Source organism: Mustela nivalis (assembly GCF_964662115.1).
Source record: "Mustela nivalis genome assembly, chromosome: 9".
Classification (NCBI taxonomy): Eukaryota; Metazoa; Chordata; class Mammalia; order Carnivora; family Mustelidae; genus Mustela; species Mustela nivalis.
This window is the reverse complement of record NC_139028.1, coordinates 23286709-23295346: the sequence shown is the minus strand read 5'-3', so window position 1 is coordinate 23295346 and position 8638 is coordinate 23286709. Positions and strand designations below refer to the sequence as shown.

The 8638-nt window shown below is 49.7% G+C and overlaps 1 long non-coding RNA gene across 1 annotated transcript; it reads left to right on the top strand.

Annotated features, from left to right (window-relative positions):
* The first annotated feature begins 3549 nt into the window (after positions 1 to 3549).
* Positions 3550 to 8280, top strand: LOC309840471. Its single transcript, XR_014298616.1, has 4 exons — positions 3550 to 3758; positions 3945 to 4049; positions 6236 to 6358; positions 6475 to 8280. It is a non-coding gene; the product is annotated as an uncharacterized lncRNA (long non-coding RNA).
* The last annotated feature ends 358 nt before the right edge of the window (positions 8281 to 8638 follow it).

The following is an 8638-nucleotide window of genomic DNA, read 5'->3' as shown; positions in this document are numbered from 1 at the left end:
ATTTCCGAGGTTTTGAATTTAGGATGAGACGCCAGCTCCTCACCTTCTCTGAGGCCTGCTGTGTGTCTTTGGGCCCCTTGCATTAACTCTCTGTGCTTTGTTGTCCCTCCACAGGCTCCAGGGACCTTTTCTAGAAGGCCACTGGATTCCCTACTGGAGCCCAAGAAGGAGCAAAAAGGCCCCTCTGACTTCCAGCCACATGTTTGGCCACCTGTTATGAAAGCCTGCCCCTGAGATGCTCATCTCCTGATGCCTGCCAGGGGGACCCTTCCACTGCCCCCCCTCCCCCGCCGTCCCCGGCAGCTGCTGGCGTAATGACAGGTCAGCTCACAGGTGAGGCTGTGGGCTGAGTGGCTATTGTTTATCCCAGTTTCAATTTCATCGTCATGACAACCCACACATGTCATTGTCCAAGCCGGTGCCTCCACACTGAAGGCGTGTGAGGAACTGTGGTCGGGGCTCGTGCCCCCCACCCCCGCTGCCACCGCCCCCCAGAGGGCCGAGGACCCATCTGCACACTCGTGGGGCTGCTCCTTTTCTCTGCTCCTTGTGTTCAGGGTGACCTTATTTTCTCTACCACTTACCCAGAAATTGTTCTTGAAAAGTGTCTCATTTCCACTGAATTTGGCCCAGAATGATTGGGGCCGTTGCTGGGCCTGGATCTGATCTCTCTCGTCAGCAGTCTTGCAGACTCTCTGGGTGCCGCCGGGTCCTGCACGGCTGTGACCGCTGGATGAGGCGGCGGGGGAGGGGGCGTGATGGGGGGGCAGGCAGTGGGTGGGAAATATGCCTGCTTCCCTCCCAGAGCCTCGGAGGAAGGCCTCCCCAAAGAGCCTGCTCCCAGAACCCAGTGAGGGACATCTCCACCTGGAAACCTGCCTTCGCCTGGCTTCCCAGCTACAGGGTGCCCCTCCTAGAAGATTTCAAGAGACAGATGGCTGCTGTTTCTGTTTTGCTCTACTGCTTTGAGGAATCCTTGAGTCTGTGCGGGGCTGTTTAGACACCAGCTCTGGATGTTAACATCGGTGAGCCTTGAAAGAATTGCTCGGGCAGAGTGGGACATGTGTCTACTGAATTCCTCTTTTGGGTCATCACGTACTTTATGGTTCTGAAAGCAGACGTTCCTTTGATTTAGGGAGCAGGCTCAGAAAGGGGCTCTTTTTTTGTGTTGGCTCACTGATGAGTCTTTGGGGAGGAGGCCTTGGCCAGGATTTCCCGTGATGGAGGGTTACGAGGCAGGCCTTTATAGGGAAGGAAGCCTATCTGCCCCCTGAAAAGCCTTCTATTGGAGGTAGCTTCCCTTGCGGCTAGAGGGTCACCACTGTGACCAAATTGATGGCTTATTTGCTTGAGTATCATGGTGCAGGACACACACACACACACACACACACACACACGATATTGGGATTGCTTTGCTTGAAAGAGGCCAGAGGGACTGAGCTGCTAATTGAGCCTCCAAATCAAGAAAGGTTATTACAGAGACAGGTGGACCCACTGCCCTGGGAAATGGGCAAATGCTGAGGTTGGGCACATGTGTCTCGGCCCCTCTGTCATCATGGGGAATGGGACAGGATTGAGCTAGGCTAGGCGGCCAGAGAGAGCAAAAGGCAGGCCAGGGTCGGGAGCCAGGAGCTGAGCTAAGCCAAGGATAGGTGGAACCCTGTTAGAAGATGATCAGATGGGGGGAGGGAGCCCTGTTAGAAGGTAGTCAGATGGGGGCCAGGCCGTTCCGGCGGGTGAGGCTAGGAGCCCGTAGTGTTCCCCTTCGTCACCGTCATTCATTCTGTGGCTATTTTGGTGTATTCGCGATGTGCCAGGCGCTCTTCTAGATGTCATGAGGGAGTGGTCAGTGAAACAGGCAAAAATTCCAACCATAAGAGCTTCACTTTCTACTGGGGAGCCCAGCAGACAAGCGGATCATTTCAACACCTAGTGCCTCAGCTGGGAAATGAGGTCTGCACTCCGGGAGGGGCATAGGGAGTGCAGGGGTGTTGCAATTTTAAATTGGGGGGCGGGGCGGGGCTTTGTGAAAGGGCGGTGCTTCAGCAGACTACAGGAGGTGAGGGCTAGAGCCCTGGGGATATCTGGGCGAAGCAGACCCGGGCAGAGGGAATAGCAAGCTCGAAGCACCCAGGCCTGGCGAGTTGGGGGCGGGCAGGCGGGAGGCCTGCTTGGCTGGGATGAGGCCACAAACTGGGGGAGCCACAAGGGATGCTGTCCAAGAAGTAATGGGGCCAAGAAATGATGTCCAAGAAATGGAAAGCCATAGGGAGGTTTGACAGAGGAGAGCTCTTCTAGGATCCTAGGGGCCACTGTGTTGAGAATACATCGAATTTCGACTAGGTCCTCACTCTGTCCTTGTCCCAGGACAGGAAAAGGTGCCTATGATTACCAGATGATCTAAACTCTGCTAGGATTGGAACATTTATAGGAAAACACTGAACTGAACACGTCACACGTTTGTACCCAAGAGCGAAGAGGCTGACTTGGCCCAATCTTGGTACGACCCTCACCCCATCTCCTGCCCCCTCCATAAGGTTGCCAGCCACGGGCAGCTTGGAAAGCCAGGCTCTGGCCCTGGTCAGGTTCTCTCAAGTCCTACAGGCTGTCTTTGGCTCTGCCGCCATCTCCTCTCCCTGGCCACTCCACCACATAGACACTGTTGCTCTCCCCGGAGGCCTAGATCACAGCTCCCCCTTCTGAACTGGAGGGATCCGAGCAGAACTGCTGTGTCTAACTCAGATTGGTTCGAGGTCTGAGGCTTCCAGCTCTCTGACCTTCAACTGACTTCCATGGCCCAACCAAGACTGACTCAGAGCAGCCCAGCCCCAGGGGTTAGCCGTTCCTCTGGTCTCCCTGGCTTCCTTGGGAGTGTTAATACAAGAGTCCCTGAGCTTGCCTATCAGATTGGAGTGCTCATTGCTTCTTCCATGATCCAGAAAACCAAGAATGTCCGGCATCCTGTTCAATGAGAAGAACAAGTCAGCCGCGGGGGTGGGAACATGTCCATCCCCATGGGTGGTCCAGAAAATTGGCCCTGTGGGTCTCAGTGCTGTGAGAGGACAGCTGGGCCCACATGACCCAGGGTCCATTCCCCTCCAACATTTAAAGTTTCTGTGTGATGTCACTAGCTGGTGCCCCGTGAGTGGGAACTTACTCTCTTTGCCTTACAGGGATGGGTTCGGGATGTACTTACGGAGGCTCCTAACTGAATTTCTTCCACACCACTGATGACAGGCTTTGTGGGTTACTGACTAAAGACAGATCTGAGCTGGCAGAAGCAAAGGAAGTGGGTTTAGGAAAAGATCCAAATTACATTGAGGGAGAGCCCACTGCTGTTCCAAGCAGTCAAATACCCCTTTTTGATTGAAAACTCTTGTTATTAAAAATGCATTTAAAAAAATGAAATCGAAAGCAAATCCTTTCAAATAAGATTTTAGCTTTATCTCAAATCCAGGGTTTTTGGTTTTTTTTTTTTTTTTTTTTTTTGAAGTTCTACCTTCTCACACTCCGTACAGAGCTCTGCTGGGAAGACCACAGACCATAGCCGCCCATCCTCCACGCATGCTGACTCAGGAAAGCAAGGATCCCTCATGTTCCCCGAGACAGGCATGCAGTGTGTCTCCCTTGGGCTACTTTTTAGGCTGCTTGTGTGCAGGAGGCGGTCACCTAGACTGTGTTAAATGTTGTCCCACCAAAATTCCCACTTCCCTCAGGGCTGAAGCCTGGACTCATGCGGAACCCGGACTCCGGCAGTGGTAGGTCCTACTCACCCCCCTCAGACTTCTACTCCTCTGTCCATGCGATCCATTGAACTTGATGCTTTCTGCTCCCCTCTAGACCACTTTCACTAGGAAGCTCTTCCTTACTGTATCTGGGGGCGGGGGGACCCCATCCTGTGTCCATATGGCCTGAACTTACCCTTAATCTGTAACCCCCTGCAGGAAAGAGAAAGGAGCCTGTGAAGTAGGCCGGCCAAGACAGTGTTAACATGAATCCTACTTAATTCCAATTCCACGATGAAAGGCTCACTTTGAGACTTGATTGAGGTGAGTTTGGGTCAAATAAGAGGAGGTTTCATTCATCACCACAGCCTCTTACTGAGCCGGCATTCAGGGCTGGGCCCAGAGCTGGGGGCTGAGGGTCAGAGGAACAATACTTGGTCCCTGCCCTTTAGGGAGACACACAGAAACAAATAGGACCTAAGGACAGAACATGCAAGCCGTTCTGAAGTGTGTGTCCCAGCCCGAGGGAGAGCGAATGAGGCCCCGCTAGAGTGCCACGGGAGAGGACACTAGGGCTAGGGGTTCAGAGAAGAAGCGGACTCCCGTGTTGGGTTTCAAAAGCCTGAGTAATAAACTCACGGAAATAGAATTATGGGACTCATTACCTCCCTCTGTAAAATGGGACACAGAATAACATTGCATGTCCTGCCGTCTCATGGGGTGGATAGGAGGATGAGAAGGACCAGCGCCGTGGAGCTTGCCAAAAAAAAGTCAGGTGCAATGCAAATATAAGGGTATTTTTAAGCATTTTATTTGCAAAGAATTTCAAACTCACAAGAATCGCGAACCTAAAAATAATACAAAGAACATCCACTTATACACTTTGCCCAGATTTACCTATTGTAGTTTATTTTTAATAGAAAGCCAACCCTCCTCTCCTTAGAGTTAACAGTTTTAGGGTTTTTTTTAAGATTTTATTTATTGATTTATTTGAGAGAGAGAGAAAGCACGAGGGCACAGGGGGAGGAGCAGAGGGAGAGGGAGAAGGAGGGGGAACGACTCTCAAGGAGAAGACTGTGCTGAACACAGAGCCTGACACGGGGCTTGATCTCATGACCCTGAGATCACGACCTGAGCCGAAACCAAGAGTTGGATGCTTAACTTGCCTGAGCCTCCCAGACACCCCGGATTTGCCTATTGTTGACAGTTTACCCGATCTACTTTTACCCTATATACATAAACTACAGTTTACCCTATATACATATCTACTATGTATATATATACTCTATATATATATACAGAGATGTAATTATGTATATATTGTCTAGATATACACATACATATATGTATATATACATATACACACATACATATGTATAATATACATATATAATATATGTCTATAAATACACATATATCTCTATAAATACTATATGCACACATAGTTTTATTTGTAGATATCCTCACCCATCATCTTTTTCTGAACCATTTGTGGTAAGTTACATACATTGTGGCTCTTTATCCCTAAAACACACCCCAAAACACACCCCAATACACATAAGCATGTGCACGCACACACACACATATGCACACACCCTATCCTGCCCCAGACTGAGGGTAAATAGTCAAAAACTACTTTTATAAGTTACTAGGATTAGTTCTTTCTCTCTTTTCCCCCTTCAGTGTGGTTATGATCCTCATCATTGTATTGAAATATAATTATATTGAAATATAATTAGGTTCATTTGTTTCTGTCTTTTCCTTTTTCCCCATTCTTACTCATTTTAATTTATTTTTGGAATTTATAGACGATGGGCATGCTTACAAAAGTCAAAACTATTGAAACAAAAAAAAGGTACACCCTGAGATACCATTTTCTCCCATAACCTTCTGTCTAGTCCAATCAGGCTGTTCTAACAGGATCCCACAGGCTGAGTGGCTTACAGACAACAGAAATTTAGTTCCCCAGTTCTGGAGGCTGGACGTCTAAGATCGAGGCTGCACCTGATTTTGGTGTGTGGTGAGAGTCTGCTTCCTGGCTCATAGACTGTGGGTCTTTTTTGTTGGGTTTCCCCAATCTTGAGGGCTCTGTGCCCACGGCCTCCTCCCTTCCTATAGGCCCTGCTTCCTAAGGCTGTCCCGTTGGGGATTAGGTTTCAACATACAAAATCCGGCTGGGGAGGGACAAATAGTCCATCTCTAGCACCATTCCTTCCCATTTCTTGCAGATAATCAACCTCATTATTTTCTGGTTTAACATTCCTGCATTTCTTTTATAATCCTAAACTGATCTATGTACATTTTCTTATTTTCCCTTATTTCTCCTGCAAAAGATAGCATTCCACCTACCCTCTTGTGCACTCTGGCTTTCCCACACAATAACGTCTGGAAATCACTCCCTATCAATTCATAGTGATTTCGTCTTCCTTTTATTTAACAGCTGCCAGGCACTGTGTGCACATGCCAGAGTATATTCAAACGATTGTCCCTAAAGGCGTTTTGTTTTTCAGGATGGTAGCGCCCACTGTGGAGACTTTCCCTTTTGTAAGCTAAATGCACATCATGGGCAACGGGACATTTCTGAGCATCTTGGCCTCGGCTGGGACATGGTGCCACCGCCCCTCCTTTTGGAGGTGAATGTTTCTGACCATTGGACTTGTTGGGGGAGGCAGGGGCTGGGGCTCTCCCAACATGTATGTGAAAGGCCAGGACCTTCCAGGGATTTGAGGACAAATCTCATCTACTCTAGGAGGATGGAGGCAAACACAGCCGATGGACAGGGGAGCTAGAGGGAGCCGTGTGGGGGATGAGACCCAAAGGAAAGCAGATCACGTGAGAGAATGTCAGGGGCACTCCACGAACCCACCCGCGTGAGAAAGGTTCTGGAACGGTAAGCCAGACTCAGGCTCCAGTCCTGCACCTCAGAGGGGAGGGTTAACGCTTCGATCTTCCTGCCCCCGCCCCTTGCTGACGTGTGTGATTAGAGATAAAGGAGCAATGCGTGCCCTTGAACGGAAATATCCATAGCCCGTGGGAGCTCAGGAACCCTTGCCGTGTGACCTCCCGAGACTGAGCGAGCAGACACATTCGCCCTGTTTGCAAAGTCAGCGTTGCCACTGCGGGAGAAGCAGGGGCGGGTTGCACATCCGAGCAGGGACTGTCCTGGACTGGACTGTGAGCTCTGGCACGGCCACCCAGGATGGGGGCCCTGGTGGAGGCCGTCCCCCGCCCCTGTCCAGGGGAGCGGAATTGCTGCTTGACTAACTGGAGAACATTTATCTTCCTCTCTGTGCGGGAGCATTTCCCTTCTCACTTGGTGAGAGCTTCAGTACTGAGTTTCGGCTTCCCCAGTGCTGGCAGAATCAGGGGCCGCCTTCCCTGTCTCCAGCCTATGCCTTCACTCCAGTGTCAGTGGACTTGGCCGTATCACGGTACTCACAGTAGAAAGAAGCCCAGAAAGTAATGCCTCAGGGGTGCTGCTGGCCCTGGCACTTGGGTGGTGGGTGCAGAGAACAAGGCCGGAGTGGCTCTGAGCCCATGTGGGACTACCCCGTAGAGTCTCGGCGCTCCATGGGAGCAGTGGCACCCTAAGAGACTGATCTTTGTGCCACTGCACAGCTGGGAGCTTGGAGCCTTGAGATGTGGGCATTCAGGTTAGTGGAACCATCTCTTGACCTGCTGAATGAGGAAGCCTGTGACATGTGGCCTGTGCTTGGATGTGGAATCACCACAGACACCGCCGATTCTCCCCCTTCGCCCAGGCAGCCTGCCTGACAGATGGACAGTCTGCATCACGCTAATTAGTGTTTGCTCCTCTGCTCCTGGGTGCATGCCTTATGCCCTCCCTCCTGTGCTTGCCCGTGCCCTTGAAGGCAGGGGCTGTCTCTTCCCTCCCCCTGTCTCCCCGCAACGTGTGTCTGAACTCAGGGGTAATCGGGCCCTGGGGTTCACGAAGGTCCCCTTGTGCTCATTACTCCTGCTAACAGGTGCTCAGCTCAGGGCCTGTGGGCTTGGATTCCAGGGGGCCTGACCTGAGCTGGAGAGGTAGGGAATGGGGTACAAGGCTCCTATGCCATGCCCCGTCTTCACAGAGACCTCCCCGCCCCTGCCCCAGAGGAAACAGCACCCCTGTCACCACCCACCTCCTGAATCTGACTTAGTTTTCTTCTCAGCACTTTTCACTCCCACATTTGCCCATGTCTCTCCCTTCAGAACCGAGCTCTGTGAAGGCAGGGATTTCTGTTTTGTTCCCTGCTCATTGTCCAGGCCTAGAATAGCACGGGCATGGAAAGAATATCTTAGCCAATACTTGATGACAAAATATAATGCCACTGTTGCCAGTAATGACGACTATGATGAAAATTTCGTAAATCCTTTGATCCATTCTTTTTTTTTTTAAGAGATGAAATATATCGGAGCGCCTGGGTGGCTCAGTGGGTTAAAGCCTCTGCCTTCAGATCAGGTCATGATCCCAGGGTTCTGCGATCGAGCCTCGCCCCCTGCCAAATTGGGCTCTCTGCTCAGCAGGGAGCCTGCTTTTTCCTTTCTCTCTGCCTGCCTCTCTGACTACTGTGATCTCTCTCTGTCAAATAAATTAATAAATAAAAATCTTAAAAAAAAAAACTTTAAGAGATGAAATATTTTGCTTAATTAAAAATTATCTTTTAAATTCAAATTTATTATTCTTTAAAAAATATTAATTGCTAATGGCTTTAAAGATAAAGAATCATTCCAAAAGATAAAATGTAACAACATTGGTGCAATTTAGTATGGCCTAAATTGCACCATTTGCAAATGTTTGGGTTTTATTAAAATTCTCTTATTAATTATTAGAAAATTATTTACCTAAAATATTATTATTGCTTTATTGGACTAATTATATATATACATATATATAATTTGATATAAGAACA